The sequence below is a fragment of the Lathyrus oleraceus genome, chromosome 5 (genome assembly GCF_024323335.1).
Source record: "Lathyrus oleraceus cultivar Zhongwan6 chromosome 5, CAAS_Psat_ZW6_1.0, whole genome shotgun sequence".
In the NCBI taxonomy this organism is placed as follows: domain Eukaryota; kingdom Viridiplantae; phylum Streptophyta; class Magnoliopsida; order Fabales; family Fabaceae; genus Lathyrus; species Lathyrus oleraceus.
In genome coordinates this window covers 590,164,396-590,186,231 of record NC_066583.1, presented here as the reverse complement: position 1 = coordinate 590,186,231, position 21,836 = coordinate 590,164,396, and positions in this window count along the sequence as shown.

The following is a 21,836-nucleotide window of genomic DNA, read 5'->3' as shown; positions in this document are numbered from 1 at the left end:
TTAAAAGCATCTACTCTAATATCACAAATCATATCTTCTAGAGTATCATTCATAAATTCATCATCTTCAACTCTATGTGACATAGGTCTTTTTTTGTCACTTCACCATGCCATACTCATTTCGTGTAATTTTGAATAATTTCATCACAACCTAAATGATAGAATATAACATCCCTTGGATGTTTTTTGCATATTTCAATTTTTTTTACAAGGACACCAAAAAATCTCATTATCGTTAGGAAGATTTTTTTTTTGTTGCAAATTCAAAAAATTGAATCACTCCATTATCATACTCTTTACTTAATCTATTGGCTTTCATCCAACTACGATCCATAATCACATACAACTTCTAAAATTAAAATGAAAAGGAACAATCCAAATATAAAACAATAATAACAATAAACAAGAACAACAGATACCCCTGAAATACCCTAAGTATCAAAACTCATGACAATAACAATAACAACAACAACAACAATGATGATGATGACGATGACGACGGTGACGACAACATCATCATCATCATCAACAACAACAACAACAACGATAATAACCACTACTGCTATAAATACATCATCAACAATAACAACATGGAGAGAATTTTACATATCGGAAACGTGAAGAGAGAGTCAAAGAAAAGTGTTTGTTTGAGGTTCAAGCTTTCTTCCTCCTTGGAGAAGATTATGTTTCAGTTTGTTATGTGGAGAAAATGATGTTTCAGTTCGTTAGGTGGAGAAGAATGATGTTTCATTTTCTAGGGCATAAAAAGTGAATGAAACATAATATTTTATTGAGTGAGTAAAATATTGTTTAGAGTTTACATATCAGTTGGGTTTCTACAAAAACAAGGGATAAGATTAAACTTTAAAAAAGGGATGCTTTTCAGGTCATTTTACCTCGGATTTTCAATAGCTGAAGTAAAAGCTTTGTCATGAAATGTTTTCTTTGTAGTGGTGCTCAGAACTGTCCTTTCAATTTATGAATCAAATGAAACTATATTTTTAGCTGTCATTAACTAGAAAACACATCATAAGTATCAAGAAAGATTAAAGTGAACAATAAAAATTAAAATGAAAAATTAAGTTAGTAAAAGATATACAAAAATTCACAATGATTTTAAATGGTAATGATCACAAATAAGTTTAAATTTCTCCACTATCAAAAAACAACGTCATTTTTGTTGATTTTCTTTTGCGGTATTTAAATAGAAAATATTATAGTGGTTGTACCAACAAAAAACATAATGTAGTGAGTAGAATTATCGCATTCGCAAAGAATGAGAAATATAATGTGTTTGTAATTATTAATAATTTAAAAATGAAAAAGGTTATGTTGGACAAGTGTGTAAGACCCCAATTTTGACCCTAAGATCCCTCATGCTATTCTCATCATATGCATTAGCATTGGGATCACACCTTGACATTCTCTTTACCCCTCATTCATTGGGTTTGCATTGGGAGAGATAACCAAGCATATTTGATTGTATCATACTTAATTTTTCATTATTTACTAACCAAAATGCCAAAAATATGCCATTGTATAGTTTAACTCTTTTGTAGGTAGTGTGCATATATCTAGGGTTTAAGACCCTCAATGCAAGGAGCTCAATCAAGAATTGGTTTACTTTGGCTCTAAGTGTAATATATGGATCCCCATGATCTTCACATGTTATTTTGATCCAGAAATCATCAAGAGTTTGGAGTTGGTTTGCCTTAGAAACCCTAATTCATCTGAGTGTCTTACGTGACTTCTTCAACAAGTTTCTTTAACAATTGATCAAATATTTCAAGGGATAATTCAGATTACATCATCTTATGCATATATGATCCTCCATGAGTTCCAAAAGTCAAGAGAATGTCAAGCTAGCAAGTTGGTTCATGGTGGTTGACCAGAGAAAGTCAACAGGTCAAAACTGGGGTTCCCTAGACCCTATCTCCTACAATTGTTGTCATATGAAAATGATTCCAAGATAAATTTTACTCTAAATGATATTCCAAACAACTTTCATGTTGATGTCTAGAGCTAAATTTGCTTGTAAATTCATTTTTTATGGTGAAAGATTATAGGTCATTTTGTGTAAACCCTAGTTTGGAGGTCAACTTCCCAAGACAATAACTTGCTCAATTTTTATGATATGAAAGCCATTAAAATTTCATGATAAAATTACAGATTTCTACTTAAACTTTTATGTTTGTATGAAGTGCAAATTCAACTTGCAAATGCATATACCAAGAGGAAGCATTATAGGTCATTTTGGACCAATGTCATTGAACAAGTGATTTTCCTCAACTTCTAAAATGCATAACTCCTTCATGAAAAATCCAAAGGAGGTCAAATTTGTGTCCAAATTTAATAGGTTTTAAAGATATACAACTTTCATTAAGGAACTTTTCTCATTTGAAGTTCATAGAAAAAGTTATTCAAGGTGGAAGAAGTGAACATTTGACTTGGGACTTAGAAATTTTTCAAATATGTTTGATTTCCCAAATTTCCACCTCAAAATTCATCATAATCCAAGCTTCAAATGAAAAAGTGTTCAACATGAAAGTTGTTCCCCTTGATCTCACCTTTCTGAAACATCCAAGATCATCTCATTTGGACTAGGATTGAAGGACTTGCGCATGGCTTCATTATGAGAAGTGTTTTGGCAAGATTGAACTTCACATGATTATTTCCATTTGCATGCTTGCACATGATGGTTTCAACAGACTTTGTACACGATTTAGAATTGGATTACATCACTCTTGAGGCCCAAATGATTGCCCATGCACCCATGCAAGGGAATTACTATTTTTGTCCAATTTTCAAGTGGTGCAAATATCAAACACATTTCCTATTTAAACAAGCTTAAGGCTTCAGATTCACCATCAACACCTTGCCCAAGCTTTGCTAGACCTCTGCAAACCCTCACCGCCATTCTAAGATTTCTCTTGAAATCAAGCTTGAACTTCACCTTCTGTTTGGAAGTTCAAACTCCAGAAATTCATTTCCATTTTTAGTTCATTTGGTTTCTGCAAGCAAGAGGAGGAGAAAGCAATCAAATCCAGATCAGTATCAAGTCAAATTGGATCAACACGAAGGTGAATTTTCAGAAACTTCCACTTTTCAATTCTCTCTTATTTCTCCACTATTCTTGTTGATTTTTGGTTGTCTGAAATCCTATCAATGTAGGCAACACGATTGAGTTGCTTTGAGGTCAAATAGAAGCAACTCAGTTCATGATCCTCAAAATTCAACTCCCTGTATCTTCTCATATACTTGGAGTTAGACAAAATTGAGGCCAGATTCGAGCTCCTGAGCATTTTTTCTTTAAATCCATGTCTTGTTTTTATATTTTGGTGATGGTTGAAGGTGGACCAGTCCGGTGAGGTCCACCGGAGAAGAAGACTGGAGCTCTGGCTCCGATGATGTGTTGGCAAGCTTCTCAACCACATGATCCATTTAAATTGTTTTAATTCTGAGCGTTGTTTCTAATTACCATGTGTGTTGCTCAGTTGACTAAAGACCACATGGAACACGCGCTTTGGACCATCTGATATGCCACCTCAATTAATGAGGGAGATCAGATGGTTCACGTATTTTTGAATTTTCATTTTAATTGCTTTATTTTCATTAATTCATATTAATTTCATTATTGATCCAAAAAAATATGGGACTTTCACCCAAAAAAAAAAATATTTTCCTCTTTCATTTTCTGAATTAAAATTATTTTTTGGATCAATATTGATATTTTTCATGATTTAATTATTTTTATGCATACTTTTAATTGTTTAAAAATACTTCTGACTTTTTTAAAATAGTGATTTTTTTCTCCAAGGTCCTTTGACCTTGTTTAACCTGTGATAAATCTCTTGGCCATTTATTTGGTATTTTGAAGAGGTTTTAGGTTTTTGATAAAACATAATTTAATTTAATGCATTTTTAATTTGTTTAATTGAAAATAAATTATGTTGAGCCATTTTTATTGACTTGTGGAGTTTGACTATTGTGTTTGGGCCTTAGTCAAGGTTGATTTGACTTTTGTTGGATTAAAATCATTGGATTTAGGGGATTGATGAAATGTACATTTCATCTCCCAAAATGAATGATTTTAATTTGATGAAATTCCTCCCATGACCAATTTGTGTTTGTCTCATTTCCCCTCCCTATTTATCTTCAATCCCTTTCTATCCCACTCCTCTCATTGGCCAATGACATCTCAATATCCTAAGGCTAATTGGTTCATGAATCAATACAAGTATGGACGAGATTAGGTTCACCCTTTGATCATTTTCTTTTTGTGTGTGGTATGTTTTAGGAGTATGGTTCATTATATCATATCTCTAACATGCATTAACACCAAAAAAATTTATTGTCCGACCTCAGATAGTTGTGACTTCTACATAAGTCCAATTACGATTGCTTAACATAGCGCTAAATCTTGACACAAAAGGCATAGCATTCTAGTAAGTGAGATTGTAAGTCTCCCTCATTTCATGGTATTGTGTGGAAACTTGGTCTTTTTTCCTTCCTTTGGAAGATGTCTTGGTTCAAGGATCCATGCTTGTGAATAAAGGGTTGGATGTTCTCCAAAGAATGACTTAAACAATTGAAAAACAAAGTTTCACTAACTTCTGATCCACTAACTATTTGACTAACTTTTAATTTCAAGTCATTTACTTTTATGCACTTTAAATTCAAGCAATTTATCATTTGTCATTATAATATCATTTAACTTGTTTATTTTAATGTCATTTTCACTTTGCTCACTTGAGCCATATATTGTGATTATATTGTGATTGTATATACTTGTTTTGTATTTTGTTTGTGTTTGTGTTCTTAGGACCTTAAAGTACATAATAAACAACAAAAACCCTAAAAAATATTTGTGTGAACTGTTGGATTTGATATGGGACTTGGACTTAGAATTAGGCAACATTCCCTATGCAAAAGGACTTGGCCAATGCCAATATTTCTGAAACCAAGTCATTATGAAGTGAGCTTTCATCTGATGCAAGTATTGGGATCCCCTTGAGTTCATCTGTTACATGGTCTTGATGCAAATGTTACTTTGAACCTGTGTCTAATGCCTTATTCTGAGCCATTCAAGGAGTATGTCATCTGATACATGGGAAAGATTATGAAGAAGATTATGAAGTTGCTAGCTTGGATGTGGCTATCTTTATTTGATGCCTTGCTCTTCATCTTGCTATTTGTGTATTGATATTGCTTGATCCTAAAGTCCAAGGAAAAAATGAGTCTCTATATGACATTCTTGTCTATTGGATTGCATCTCATTGGTCATATATTTTCAGCTCTTAACTTTTAAATTTTTGCTTAGGACTAGTCTCTTCATCTCCTCCCGTTTCTTAAATTTCAAATCTCTCCCCCTTTTCAAAATCTTCTTTGCTTGTGATTTCTAAACTTTGACTCTTTATTACAAATTAGAAACTTTGGCCTTATGCCATTGCATTTTTAAAATCGTTTCTTAAATCAAACTTGTAAATGAACTTAACTATATTGACTTAAACTTTCAAAAGATAAAAAGAACTAACACTCATCCAAACTCTTTTAGACCTTTTATGCCTCTTTAAAATTTAAATTTTTGTTAAAAGAAATTCACTCACTTTGAAATTGATACCACGAACTACGAGGTTTTTATCCCTCATTTTTATGTTGGTACGTAGGCACAAGTCCGAAGGTCTTGTCAAACACAAAATATAATTAATGAATTCTTTTCTCATCCCCACACATTATTTATTGCAAACATAATTTTATACCAAACACATACACACATAAAAAGGGCTCCCTTGGAGTACCTTGGACACTTTGGGTGCTAACACCTTCCCTCTGTGTAACCAACCCCCTTACCTGTAATCTCTGGCATTTTATTAGTTTTGATTTGAAAACTTTTTATCTTTGGGTTTTGTTCATACTTTTCCCTTTTCCCTTGGAAATAATAAAAGCATGGTGGTGACTCTGGTTTTATTGACGTTAAGTTTATCCATAGCTTAATGGTCATGAATTTACCGCTACAAAGTGACTTCAAACATAAGAGGGGGTGAGGGTGAATTGTGGTATTCAAAATTCACGAGTACTTTAGTTATTTTCTTAATTAAACTTAAAAATGTGTTGGTAGTTTCTTAAAAAAAGAGTAAGTGGGAGCGGAAATAGTAAAAATAAATAGAAAAAATTAAAGAGGATAGGGTTAGAGAGATTACACTAGAGAGTTATATAGGTTTGGCCGACCATTTCTTGTTCTCTCACTAGCTCTAGAAGTATGAAGCCTTCAAAATGGAAGATGATGAAGCTGTTGAAGTGATGTTCTCAAGGTTCCAAACCTTAGTTGCAGGACTCAAGGTTCTGGACAAAGGATATACTACAGCATGTCATGTCAAGAAGATAATCAGAAGTCTTCCAAAGAAGTGGAGACCTATGGTTACTGCTCTGAAGTTATCCAAGGATATGGACAACATAATCCTTGAAGAACTTATCAGCTCCCTTAGGAGTAATGAGATAGAGATAGAGGAAGATGAACCTCCGAAGAAAAGAAAATCAATATCTCTGAAGTCGAGATCAGAAAGAAGAAATCTAGAGAGGAATAAAGCCTTTCAAGCTGAAGAAGAAGATGACGATAACTTTGGAGAAAAAGAAATAACAACTTCAGAAGGCCCAAACAGAAGAGAGATTGTCCAAAGTCAACCTCTAGAGGCAGACCCAATAAAGAAGTGACCTGCTTCGAATACAAAGAACCTGGACACTACAGAAACGAATGTCCAAAGCTCAAGAAGGATAACTCCAGAAAGGAAAGTTTCAAAAAGAACTCCTTCAAAGAAAATAAGAAGGGACTCATGGCAATATGGGATGACTATGAATCTGAAGCTTCATAATCTGATTCTGAAGAGGAGCAAGCAAACATTACATTCATGGCCACCACCTCCGGAAGTTCATCTGAAAAAGAGTCTGACTCTGAAGAGATATCTTGTGCAGCAGAGTTAAACACTAATCATGGTACCTGAACTCTGCATGCTCGCAACACATGACGGGAAGAAAGTATATGTTCTAAAACCTAGAACTTAAAGATGTTGGCTTCGTAGGCTTTGGAGGAAATCAGAAAGGAAAACTCAGAGGATCTATAACAGTTGGTAATGGATCTCTTCCCTCTATTTCTGATGTCCTTTATGTTGATGGATTAATGCATAACTTGTTACCCATAAGTCAATTAAGTGATAACATTTATGATATAATCTTTAATCAAAAAATGTGCAAAGCTGTTAATCAGAAAAATGACGCAGTCCTTTTCACGAAAAAGAGGAAGAATAACATTTACAAAATAAATCTTTCAAATTTGAAAATTCAAAACGTAAAATGCTTAATGTCTGTATATGAAGAGCAATGGGTGTGACATAGACGCTTGGGTCACATTAGCTTGAGGAGGATTTCTCAGCTAAATAAACTTGAGTTAGTCAGAGGCCTACCTAAGCTGAAGTTTTCTTCAGATGATCTTTGTGAAGCATGTTAGAAAGGAAAATTTTCTAAAACAACTTTCAAAAACAAATATGTTGTTTCTACCTATAAGCCTTTGGAACTTTTACACATTGACCTATTTAGACTTGTTAAGACATCGTCAGTCAATGGTAAGAAGCATGGACTTGTCATTGTTGATGAGTATAGTCGTTAGACATGGGTAAAAATTTTAAGGCACAAGAATGAGTCACATTTCAGGTTTACTAGCTTCTGTTCAAAAGTGCAAAACGAATTTGACTCTAAGATCATAAGAGTCAAAAGCGAACATGGTGACAAATTTGAAAACAAACTTTTTGAAGAACTTTTTGATTCTAACGGAATATACCATGATTTCTCATGTCCTAGAACTCTACAACAAAATGGAGTTGTAGAAAAGAAGAATATGACTCTCCAAGAAATGGCCAGAACCATGATCAGTGAAACAATTATGGCTAAGCACTTCTGGGCTGAAGCTGTGAGTTCAACGTGTTACATTCATAATAGAATCTCTATCAGACCTATTCTGGAGAAGACTCCTTATGAACTGTGAAAGGAAAGAAAACCTAACATTTCTTATTTTCATCCTTTTGGATATTCTTGTTTTATTTTGAATATTAAAGATAATCTGAACAAGTTTGACTCTAAGGCACAAAAGTGTATTATGTTGGGATATTCATAACGTTCTAAAGGATATAGAGTATATAATATAGAAACACAAATTATGGAAGAATCAATACATGTCAGATTTGATGATAAGCTTGACTCTGAAAAGTCAAAGCTAGTTGAGAATTCTGCAGATTTGGAGATAACACTTGCGGGTTCTAACGAAAAGACCAAAGAATCTGATGAAGCAGAAAGAGAAATGTCAGAAGCACCTGAAGTCACAATCAATCAGAAAAGATCAAGAAATAGACAAAAAAAATATGAAGAGCTGATTATGGGAAACAAAAATGGACCTGTCAGAACAAGATCAACATTCAAAGTTTCTGAAGACACACTTCTGGGACTAGTATCTCTGATAGAGCCAACATCTTGTGAAGAAGCTCTTCAAGGCAAAGAATGGATTCTGGAAATGAAAGAAGAACTTGATCAATTTTCCAAGAATGATGTTTAGGATCTTGTACCAAGACCCAAGGGAACCCATGTGATTAGAACCAAATGGGTTTACAAAAACAAACTAAATGAAAAGGGTGAAGTGGTCAGAAACAAAGCATGGCTGGTGGCACAAAGTTATAGTCAACAAGAAGGTATTGACTACAATGAAACCTTTGATCCAGTCGCCAGGTTAGAATCTATTCGTCTTCTTGTATCATTTGCTGTAAATTATTCCATTAAATTATATCAAATGGATATCAAAATCGTGTTTCTAAATGGGTATATTTCTGAAGAAGTGTATGTCCATCAACCTCCTGGTTTTGAAAACTCAAAATGTCCATAACATGTTTTTAAACTGAAAAAATCTCTTTATGGTCTGAAACAAGCTCCCAGAGCTTGGTATGAAATACCCAGTTCATTTCTTCTAGAGAATGACTTTATCAGAGGCAAAATGAACTCCACTCTTTTCTGTAAAAACATCAGAAACAATATTATGATCTGTCAGATATACGTTGATGACATAATATTTGGTTCTGCTAACCCCTATGTATGTCAAGAATTTTCTGAGCTAATGTAGGCAGAATTTGAAATGAGTCTGATGCAAGAACTAAAGTTCTTTCTATGGATTCAAATTAACCCAACATCAGAAGCTACGTATGTATATATATATATATATATATATATATATATATATATATATATATATATATATATATATATATATATATATATATATATATATATATATATATATATATATATATATATGTGTGTGTGTGTGTGTGTGTGTGTGTGTGTGTGTGTGTGTGTGTGTGTGTGCGTGTGTGTGTGTGTGTGTGTGTGTGTGTATCAAAGCAAATACATAAAATACATTCTGAAGAAATTTGACATGCCAGAAAGCAAACCAGCCAAGACTCTCATGCATCCTACTTGCATTTTGGAGAAAGAAGAGGTAAGTCAAAAGGTTTGTTAGAAACTCTATCGTGGTATGATAGGTTATCTTCTCTATCTGACTGCTATGCATTCAAATATATTATTCAGTGTATATCTATGTGCTAGATTTCAGTCAGATCTAGGGGAATCTCACTTAACTGATGTTAAGAGAATCCTGAGGTATCTGAGAGGAACACTTAACATTGTCCTGATGTATAAGAAAACATGAGAGTACATGCTTTATGGATACTGTGATGCAGATTACGCTGAAGACAGATTAGAACTCAAAAGCACATCTTTGGGAGGAAACCTCATCTCATGGGCAAGCAAAAGACAATCAACCATTGCACTTCCAACTGCAGAAACAGAATACATTTCAGCTTCACTGGGAAGCACTCAAATGCTCTAGATGAAGAATCAACTTGAGGAATTTCAGATTTTTGAGAGTAACATCCCTATCTTCTGTAACAATACTGCTGCTATATGTTTAAGTAAGAATCAAATTTTACATTCCAGAGCGAAGCACATAGAAATTAAACATCACTTTATCATATACTATGTTCAGAAAGGGATAATAATTTTAAAATTCATAGATACAGACCATCAATGAGATGACATCTTCACAAAACCCTTAGCTGAAGATAGATTTCTTTTCATTCTGAATCATTTAAATATGGCATATTGCCCATAATGAATTTGAACATGTGCCTCTCCTCTCTAATGTTAAAATAGACTATGATCTAAACATATGTTGTTTATCTGGTTCTTGTTCTGATACTTCTAGAAGTTAGATGATATCTAGATTAGAAACCTTCTGAATCAGAAACCTTTTGGTATTCTTGACTCCAGAAACATCAACACGTGGTCTCTCAAACGTGTGGCTTTAGATCTTCTAGACAACTATCTAACTCAGAACTCAAGAGCCAAACTATTGAGATACCATCGAGCAGTGTGCATATTTTTGAGATTAGACAACCATCATTAGCTACATTTAATTCTCCCCACCCTTGTCAACTCAGATTTTAGCAATCATAATTATTTTTGTCCCCTATTGATTCTAGCGCTGTCGTTTTGCATGTGTCTTGAATATGCATATATATTACCATAATTCCCACTTTCACACTTTTCACTCTCAGAACACACACAACCCCTTGCTTTCATTCTCCTTGCAACCTCAATCTCCTTTGCAACTTCATCTTCTTCAACAACTGCAACATGAATCCTCAATAGCAACATGTGTTTGAATATTCTCAACAAATGAATGTTGCTGAGCAACCAATTGAAGCTCCACAACAGGTTACAACCCAAACTGCTATGGTTTCAACAACTTCATATCAAGAACCTCATGTTCTTGATCGCCCCCACCACATCAATCTTGCCACCCCTTTTGAAAAACTGGAAGTTTTGTGTGAACTTTTGGTTGATTTTGATCACCTCAAGAGGAATGACATTAATCTAACTGAATAACTAGAGAACCAAGGGTGGGGAAACTACTTCAAACGACTTTATGGTCCAGTTTACACATTCCTGGTGAAGGAATTCTGGAGGTTTGCTTATTGCGATGACCACTGCATCGTATCCTATGTTTTGGGGGTCAAGTCTGTGATCACAAAGAAGTTAATTGCTAAGCTTCTAGATATGGAAACAGTAGGGGGCATAAGGATATACAATATCAATCCTAGGGCTAAGTATATGTCCCAGGAAATCATCCCTACTATTTTCACTCAGAACCCAGAAGGCAGAACGTCAAAGAACAAAGAACTTCACAAGAATCTGAGAGTTTGGTTGAAGATCATTTTGGGAACTATCCACCATCGTCCAGTGTCTAGCTCCCCTGACTACATTAATCGTCCAGCTCTGGAGGATCGGAGGGAGATATCCAATGGGATGTATCTCTTCTCTAAGATTGATCCCCTAGTGGTAATCGCTCACCATCTTCAGGATCTGGAAGCCCGAGGAATTGACATCTTTGGATTCAGCTTGGATTAGCTACCAGACCAGCCATCAAATTTCATGAAGAGGAAGAGAGAGCCCTCTGAGAAGAAGAAGAAGAAGACTCAAAAGCTGGGAGAATCTTCAGCATCTCAGAAGTAACCTGTGCCTCTGAGCTCCTCAGAACCATGTAATTTCCTATCTTAAAACCTCCATTAAGTTCTGGTTCTAGGAAAATTCTCTCATCCATACCTCAACCACCTCCTATAATATCTCCCTCTGAACCAACCATCTCATCCCCATTCTTTTAGAACCCCACACTTCTGAAACCCATATGATCTGAACCAAACACATTATCACTCCCACTACCAAACTTTAACCTCACGACTACCTCAATCCCTGTATCTGATGCCATTTATCTAAACGAACCCATATCACCTCCCTCATTTATTCCCATTTCCCCTCCACACTATGACCTAACCACAAACTCTGAACATTCAGACATCCTTGACCTAACCTTCCCTACTCTTGCACAACTTCAAGCCACTACTGAATCTGAACAGACTCAGTCTATACCAGAAGCCTCTGACCCCATACCACCCCCTTCTGGACCCACTTCATAACCCTCTGAAACTTTTCCACCTCCTTCTGAACCCATCTTTGAACCCTCTGAACCCATCCATAATCCCTATGAACCTTACCTAACCTTTCCAACCATAGATGAGGTTTTTACCAAGTTCTTAGAGAACACTACTGCGAGACTCAGGCAGTTATCTGAAGAATCCAGGCTCACTGACAATCCTTTTGAAATAAGGACTCACTGAAACGAATTTCTCAGGTGGATGACATTTGAGATCTTCAAGCTCAAGAGACTTTCTGAACAAGTCATAAATGACTACATCGTAGGTGCTGAAGAGAGACTAAAGGCGTGTCTGGCACAAAAAGATGAAGAAAGGGCCAGGAAGGAAGCTGAAGAAAAGGCCAAAAAAGAAGCTAAAGAGAGAGATGTTGTTGAAGCTACTTCTAAGCAAGAAGCTAAAAAACTACTACTGTAGAAGATGAAGCTAAAGAAAAAGTTGACGCTGAAGAAGTTGCTCGCATAGTTGTAGAAGAGGCTACGAAGTCATCTGATGTTGCTCGGACTCGAGGTGAGTCATCAACATCTGATCTAGCTCATTTGGTTCTCAAGAGTCTGGAAGAGCTTCAAAAAGAACATCAGCTGGTGAGAGCCAAACTCGACCAGCAAGATCAAGTCAACTCCAACATCCAGAAGCTGCTTGCTCAGCTACTTTAGAGGATGCATCCTCCTTCAAACCCTTAGGCACTCTCGGATTAATTGCTTGTAATTTTTTTAAGAGTTTTTACCTCTGAGGCCTCATTCTTCTATGCTTTTCTGCTGTGTATATCTCTGACTTATCAATGAAGTTTTTTTGCCTTCTGTGATTTACTCTTTTGCATTTCTTTTGTTATCTTTTTGAGTTTGACAAAATTGGGGAGAAATAAATAACAACCTTTTGATAAAATTATATATTTAACTCTCAGAATGTGCTGCTTACATTCTAATATTAATCAATTGTGCAGTCTAAGTATTTTACAGGATATATCTGAACAAGGAAAACTTAATCAGTATCTGAGAAACAAGTCAAGCAACCTAAGAAGCTCTGGTAAGAAACTCTTTACCCCATAAAACCCTTCTCTGATACAAATATATTTAAAAATTTTCTAAGTATCAGACTTAGGGGGAGATTGCAAATCTCAAGGGGTCATACTATATCTGACTCTGATTCATTTAAATTTATATCTTTGTAAAGTACAATTGTTTCATCAAAAGTCTAAGTTTTTATCATCATAAAAAAGGGGGAGATTGTTAGAACAAGATTTTAATTCTGTAATATATCTCTAAGTTTTGATGATAACAACGAATGAAACAATTTGGTACCTTAATAAATTTCTCTAAGTGTGCAGGTTTTTAAGGAAAAATGAATATGAGGAAACAATATCTGGCATCTAACGTAGTCCAGAAAAGCTGATCCAGAGATGAAGAAATCATATCTAACTCCGAACAAGAACACTTCTGAAAGAATCACATACAAAATCTGACATCTGAAGACTCTACATCTGATGGCTATGCAAGACAACATCAGAAGACACTCTATATGAAGACCAATCAAGCTAACATCTGAAGTCTATTCAACAAACATCTATCTGAAGACCAATCAAGCTAATATTTGAAGTCTATTCAACAAACATCTATCTGAAGACTATTCGACAAAAAACTATGTAAAGCCTATTCAACAAACAACTATCTAAAGACTAGTTAATAAAATATCTGAAGACTACAAGCTTTTGCCCAGAGACTCTGACTCCGCTCACTCTGATTCACGCTCAACAAATCATCTGACTCATCAAAATCAGAAACTTAATCAAGAATTATTCTAAGTATGGTACAAATATCTATAAGGAAATTATGGATTATGCTCCAAGACTGCCATGGAAAAGAGAATAAAGTTAATGTCATTAAGTCTCATAATTGACAAGAAATCTCCCTTAACTTCCCTCCAACGGTATAATCTCAAAGTTCTATATAAAGGCCTCATCATCATTATGCTGAATACGAAGAAAAAATACAATAAATTCTACAATACACTTCAAGATACAATGCATAACCTTTCTTTGTAATATTCAGTAATCACACAAGAGTTGTTACTCATAGTGTGTGTAAGACCCTAATTTTGACCCTAAGATCCCTCATGGCATCATTTCATTACTCATTGCATTTGCCTCAAGGATCATAGCATTTTGGCTCCTTAACCCTAGGGTGGGACTTGTGTGAGTGGTTTGAGACCACCAAGCATGCTTGAATTGTATATTATTGCTTTTCTTATTTTGTTTACTAACCAAAAGCACAAAAATATGTCACTAACTTGTTTTGTTTTGAAGCTTGAGCAATCATGTGATCCAAGGCTCCTAGGAGCCCCATATGCTCATTGATGTGGCCAGATGAAGTTGAAAGCAAGCATGGAAATGGTTCCCAAAGCTCTCAATCATCATATATGCTTCCAAAGTATCTCAATTTGTCAATTTGATCAAGATAAACTAAAGGGCTTGAGGATTGTTTCCCAAGGAAACCCTAATTCAACTATGCATTGACTATGTCTTGCTCATGAAGCAACCTCAACTCATGATCAAATACAATCAAGGAAAGTTATTTCATTCATCATTTCATGCATATTTGAGCTTATGTGAGTGTCCTCAATCATTAATTCATCAAGATTTGAAGTTTGGCTTTGAGAAGTTGATCAGTCAAATCATCTAACTATTTTAAAATCCACTGAGACCTAACTTTTTATGTGTTTGTCAAATGAAGATGACCCCAAGAGCCAAAATGTTCTTAAGAACCATATGAACAAATTTCATGTTCATGAAAAATCCATTTGAAACTTGGAAAGTCATCATTAATTTCAAAACATTATAGGTCATTTTGACTGAAACCCTAATTTTGGGTCAACTTCCCAAGGACCTAACTCACTCATTTTTTATGATTTTGATGTGGGACCAAATGAATTGTATATTTTAAGATGCCTACTTAATTTGTTATGTTGAACAAAATTTCATAATACTAAAATAAATACATGTGATAATACAAAACATTATAGGTCACTTTGGACCAAAGTCATTGAAATGTGAAAAAGTCCAACTTCAAGTGTCCATAAGTTCCTCATCAAAAATCCAAATGATGCAAAATTTAAGTCCAAATTGATTTTATTGAAAAGATATACAACTTTGATGTTGAAGGTTTTGTCATTTGAGGCTTGCATCCTTAAAACAGAAGGGCTTGAAGTTGGTCCATTTTGGCAAAATTTCCACATACATGTTTTGCACCTTGAACTTCATGATCAGTTTTCAATATTTTCCCAACTCCAAATGGATTTTTGTTCAACATAACATATGTTCCTCATGTCAAGACCTTTCCAACGATTACCCACATGGCTATGTTTCAATTTGGCAAAAGGCATTTTCGAAGAGGAGAAGTTTTGGTTCCAATTATGCATAACATGATTAAATTGCTTGCACACCACATTGCCTTGCCATGTACACGTCCAATTTCATTTGTTTCATCATCAACATGCAAAACCAATCAAGTTTGGGCCTCCCATGCGCCTGTACAGGCCCATGCATGGACGACCCAACTTCACATGCACATGAGTATTTCATTGCTTGCATCATGCTTGGCTATAAATAGAAGCTCCATTCCTCTTCAAAATCCAATCTCAAGGCGCCTGAACTGCTGCACAATTGAATCCTTAACCTTCACTCAAAGGAATTTTGATTTTTCTCTCGAATTTTCAAGCTCAGATTTTAACTTCATTGGTTGATCTCTGAACTTCAATTCCTTAGCCTAGCTTCTTTGTTACCTCAAGAACACACTGCATCAAAGAATTGGAGTGGATCAAGTCTTGTAAAGCTGCACTTCAAAGGTTGTTGTTCAAACTTTTTTTATTCGAAACTCCTTGAATACTGATCATTTCTTGTGTTTGTTGGTACCTCTGAAGTCCTCATGTGAGAGACAATTGATTTGTGCATTTAATTTCATGAATTGAGCAAACTCAGATTGAACACCACAAATTTCCATCTCAGATTTCTCTCTCCATAGAGATCTTGAGTGGAAACCAAGGTCACAGGGGTGATGTACATCACCCCAGCTTTCTAAAGATATATAGATCGTGCATTTTGGTGAAGTTTTTAAAACCTGCAAGTTTTGGTCGGAACTGTGAATCTCGTTGGAGAAGACGACGGTGTGCACCACCATCCCCACATGGATGAGTTCTGGACCATTGGATGTTGTTTCCAGATTTAATCTCAGCCTTTGAATGTTATGACTTCATTTAATGCATCCTACCACGCGTTTGACTAATGTGTATGGTGAGCGCGCGCTTCCTGGCCATGTGATGATCCATGTCATTTAATGAGACAAGATCAGACGCTCCATGTTTTTTCCATTTTCTGTTTTTCCATTCTATTTTCTTTAATTCCATTTTATTTCAAAATTTCATAACTTCTTCATTTTTAATCATAAAAATATGGGACCAATTGCAATATTTTTCTTTTTAATTCTAGTTTCTGAAAATGATTTTTAATATTTTTTATGATTCCATTTAATATTTTTTGTGAATTTTCTCTTTTCTGGTTATTTTTAATTCATTTAAAATACTTTCCAATATTCAAAAATGCCAAAAAATATTATCTTAACATCTTTGAATGATGATGAATCTATGAAAAATATTCTCATCAATTTCTTAATTGATTTGAGATTTATTTGAGATTTTAAATCAATTATGTTATTTTTCTTCATTTTTAATTGTTTAAAATTAGTTTCTGTTTTCAAAACATGATGAAATTTTTTGTCAAACCTTGTTTGGCCATGTTGAATTTATGATGATCCAATTGGACTTTTACAAGTTGATTTGAATTGGATTTGAAGTTTGACCTTTATTTGTTTATTTTAATTCAGGTATTATTTTAATTTCAAAAATACCAAAAATATTTTTATTGTTTCTTGACTTCTAAGCTTCATCTCACTTTTGTTCATCATTGATTGATATTGATTCGGTTCATGTTTGATCAATGTGTGTTGGTTGTATCATTTGAATTCCATTCATATACATTCCATTTCTTCTTCTTCTTCTTTTTCTTTTTGATCAATGAGTTAAAGATTGGTGGTTAGCCTTGACATATGAGGGGCTTAACCTTCCCTAATTCAAATAAAATTCATCTTGATCAAAGATCAAGTGAATTGCTTTGCATTAAGGATAGGTTGCTTCTTGGTCAAGCAAAAAACCTAAATCCATACAACATCACTCTTCTTTTCTTTTGGCATGACAAGTTGTATGAGTTTGGCTTACTAGTCATGGTCCCTAACTTGTGTTTGTTGCCTAGAGTTTTATTGACTGGCCTCAGATAGGTGTGACTACTAAATTAGTCCACTTACGATTGCTTAACATAGCGATAAATTGCCTTATGGCACACTAACACTAACTACTAATGACTAACTTTTAATTCAAGCATTTAATTCTTGCAATTTACTTTAATGCAATTTAATTTCTTGCTCATTAATTCATTTGTCTTTGCCCTTTGCTCACTTGAGCTCATGTTTATGTTAATGCAATTTGTCTTTTGCTCACTTGAGCACATTATTGTGTGTATACTATTGTCTTGTGCTTGTTTTGTTTTGTTTGTGTGAACCCAATGAAAATGGAGAAAGGACTTAGATTTAGGACCTTACCTATGCTAAGGGAGTTTGAAGAGCAACTAGGCCTCATGCCTTTAGAATGCTAAAATTGTCAAAGAGCAACTAGGCCTCATGCCTTTAGAATGCTTAATCTTGAAGACAACATTGAAAGGACCCCTAATTCTAAACTCACTCTTGTCCATTCTTTTATTGCATTGTGGAACTTTTTGATTTGTGTGTCCTTGTGTGCTAGGAATCCTAAACTTGAGCCAATTAGAAGAACCATTGTCATGGACATCCAAGATAAAGAGATAGAAAAGACAATGGGAAGATTCCTAGGAGCTTGATTGATATTTGCTTGATTGCTTGAGTTATTTGCTTATTGCTTGCTAAGTCCAAAGGAATGGAGCAACTTGGATCATCTTTATGATCTCAATAAGGGAACTCTATGTGGTTTTATTTCTCTTCCCTCATCTTTGCATGTTTAGGACCTAGCCCTTCTCTTCTTCACTCCACTCTAACCCAAGCCAAACCTTTTGTGCAAACATTAACATTGTTTTCAAATTTAGAAACCTAGGCATTATGCCTTTGATTTTTCCAAACTCTTTTCATAACACTTATTTTGAATTGAATTCTAAGTCAACTTTGACCTTATTTTGTGAATACTTTTCATTTGTAAATACAATTCACTCAATTATTTTTATGGGTCTAATGACCATTTGTGTTAAAGCTTTTCATAAAAATTAGCTATTAGGTTTGAGTTATCTTAGAGGTTGATATAATACTCACATATATCCTTAGTGATGGACTATAAGTCTTCCATGCTTATTATAGGGCTAACCCCTCATTAGCATGTTGAAGCTCTCCTCACATGGTGGATTTGTGGTTTTAGGTTGAGTTTTCTCCCTTTGATAACAAAAGACCTTAAGGCTTTTGACCAATCAATTCACCGACTTATTTTGAGATTTTTACCCCGAACTACGAGGTTTTGACCCTACCTTTTTAAGATGGTACGTAGGCAATGGGTTTATCCATTCAAACACAAAATTGTAAATAAATTGTATATTCTTTTCTCATCTCCCCAATCATGTTTGCACAAATATTTTTACAAATACCAACCTACCTTACAACATTCGTAAAAAGGGCTCCCTTAGAGTACTAAGGATGTTTTGGGTGCTTATAACCTTCCCATTGCATAACCAACCCCCTTACCCAGATCTCTGACATTTTTATTAGTTTTTGATTTGATAAAACTTCTCGGTTTTTGTTCGCTTTCTAACCTTTACTTTGGATAAATAGAAGTGCGGTGTCGACTCGAATTGTATGATTTACTTTTGATTTAGTCAATAAATCTAAAGGTAACGAATACCCCACTACAGAAAAGTGGCGACTCTGCTGGGGAATGATTTGCCTAATGGGTTTTGCCTACTTTTTACCTTTGTTGTATTGTATGTTTATATTATTTGTGACATATTTTTGTGCAAATTCGGGATGACTGTATTGCTTGTAATGTATGAATTGCTTGATATATCAATTGCTTGTGCGCTTGGTGGTCTCTTGTGAAATGAGTTCTATACCCGAACTCGAGTGCACTTATGATAGGAGAATGACATAGTCTTGTTGACTTGTATGGAGTTATTCCTTAGAAAGTTGATTTGCAAGCCCATTCACTTGGTGGAGGTTATGTTGGGATCAATAATGTCACACGAGTAGTCGTGGTTAGGAATTACTCTTTCCAATATATGCCTTAGAAGCCAAGGACCTTAGTTTACTAAGCCCATCTTGGCCTATTTTAGGACGTAGTGCGAAGTTCGTTCAAGTGTAAGATTTGATACGATTATTAGGCGATACTACACTCATAAGAGTCTCTCTTGAGAATATTTTTGGAATACGAGTAGTCGTTTATCCGATAATATCTGAAAGATGAGATAATGACTATGGGAACCTCTTGTAGAACATGATTGTCAGGTTTAACCATAGTACACTCCCTTTGGGTGGTTCTTAACTGAGACTCCATGCTCATGACTTGCAACAAACCCTTGATTCATGGTTGATCCGTTCTTGTACATCCTTAATATCAATGGAACTTGGGTGTTGATAAGGTGTAAACCATAATCCACCAAAATGGATGATTGATATTAAGGATGACTTGATCCATCCCGTGACCTTTGTGTGGTGTGATTTGCTTGATCCTTGAGTGTGATTATTGCATCCATGCATTCATGCATTCATACACATCCATATCATCAACAATGAGAAAATTTTCAAGGAACTTAAGAGGTCTATTTGCAAATTTTCAGACATGGATAAGCAAAGAAGGAATACGAAGAAGTACAGTTTCAGACAACCCGACTTGAAAGAGTTAAGGAGTTTGACATCCTATGTATTAGATCCCTTGGAGTTCAAGGCTCGTCATGGGAAGCTTCTGTCTATTCTTGCTACTCGAGTGGATGAAGGTCTGATGAGTGTGTTGGTGCAGTTCTATGATCCCTTGTACCGTTGCTTCACATTTCCGGATTTCTAGCTTTTGCCTACGCTTGAGGAGTATTCTTATTTTGTGGGTATACCTATTCTAGATCAGTTTCCGTTCAGTGGCTTGGAGAGAGTTCCTTCTTCCCAAGAGATTGCTGATCTGTTGCATATATATGAATCTATTGTTGGTGCTCATATGAATACCAAAGATGGAATTCGAGGTCTCCCATCTGATTTCCTCATTGCTCAAGCTACTATGTATGGGAAGGCCATGAGTGAGGATGCCTTTGAGGCCATATTTGTACTTCTCATCTATGGGCTAGTGTTATTCCCCAACATCGACCATTTTGTGGACGTGAACGCTATTAGGATCTTCTCTGCTCTTAATCCCGTTCCGACTCTGTTGGGTGACACTTATTTCTCTTTGCATGTGAGGAATGCAAAGGGTGGTGGTACCATTGTGTGTTGTTTGCCTCTGTTGTACAAGTGGTTTATTTCGCACTTGCCACAGACGCCCGCCTTCAAGGAGAACAAAGGATGTCTACGGTGGTCCACGAGACTTATGTCTCTTACTAATGATGATATCTTTTGGTACAACCATGTGTATGATGGTGTGCAGATTATCGACTCTTGTGGTGAATTCTCCAATGTGCCTCTTCTTGGTACATGTGGTGGGATTAACTACAACCCCATTTTGGCACGTCGTCAACTTGGGTTCCCCTTAAAGGATAAACCTAATAACATTTTGTTAAAAGGTGTGTTCTTTAAAGAGGGTAAAGATCCCCAAAACTTGAAGGGCAAGATGGTCCGCACTTGGCGCAAGATTCATAGGAAGGGAAGGAAAGAGCATGGTCCGAAGAATTGTATTGCTTTGGAACTCTATACCTCATGGGTTAGGAGGAGAGCTTCTAAGTACCGCATGCCCTATGACTACCCGAGACCTACACCTATGGTTATGGTTGGGCCTTCAACCCTCCCTAACCAAGGAGTAGAGGAGTTGAGAGATGAAGACCGTTTGCGTGCTTGGGTTCGTGAGCGAGAAGAGCTACTTCAGCAGCTTAGAGATAAGGATGCGTTGATAGAGTTTCTTGAGCATCAGATTATCGACGAGCCTGATGATGTGGTTACTTCTCTTCTTCCTCAGTCTTCCAGGTTTTGGAAGAGGAAGCACGATCGACTCGCCAAAGAGAAGGCAGATATGGAGGCAGCCTATGAGAGAGAGATGAAGAGGCTTCGTGCAACTTATCTTCCGGTCTCGAGAGCTTTAGACGATTGTTTCTAGGGTTCCATAGGATGTTCATTTTTCTTCTCTCTTGTATTGTATTTGGTTACCAAGATTGTACTTCTTTGGTGTAAAATGTTTCCAGATATTTTTGATATAATTTTTCCATATATGTCTAAATGATTAATATTTCCAAATGTTTGCAAATAGAACTCTAAAAGTTCCTCTAATTAAAAATAAATCATATGCACAAGCATTGCATGCATCATGTGCATAAGCAGGTTTTGTTCCAGGCTTCTTGTTCAGTGGTCTAACTCTGTGTTTTTCATTTATTTTAAAGACAAGTTGACGCACCGGTACTATACCAGAGCCAACTCATCAAAGCTAATGGATCACCTAGAGCAAGAGAACAGAGAACTCAAGGAGGAAGTGGCAAGATTGACTGCCCTGATGGAGTCTTTCTTGGCCA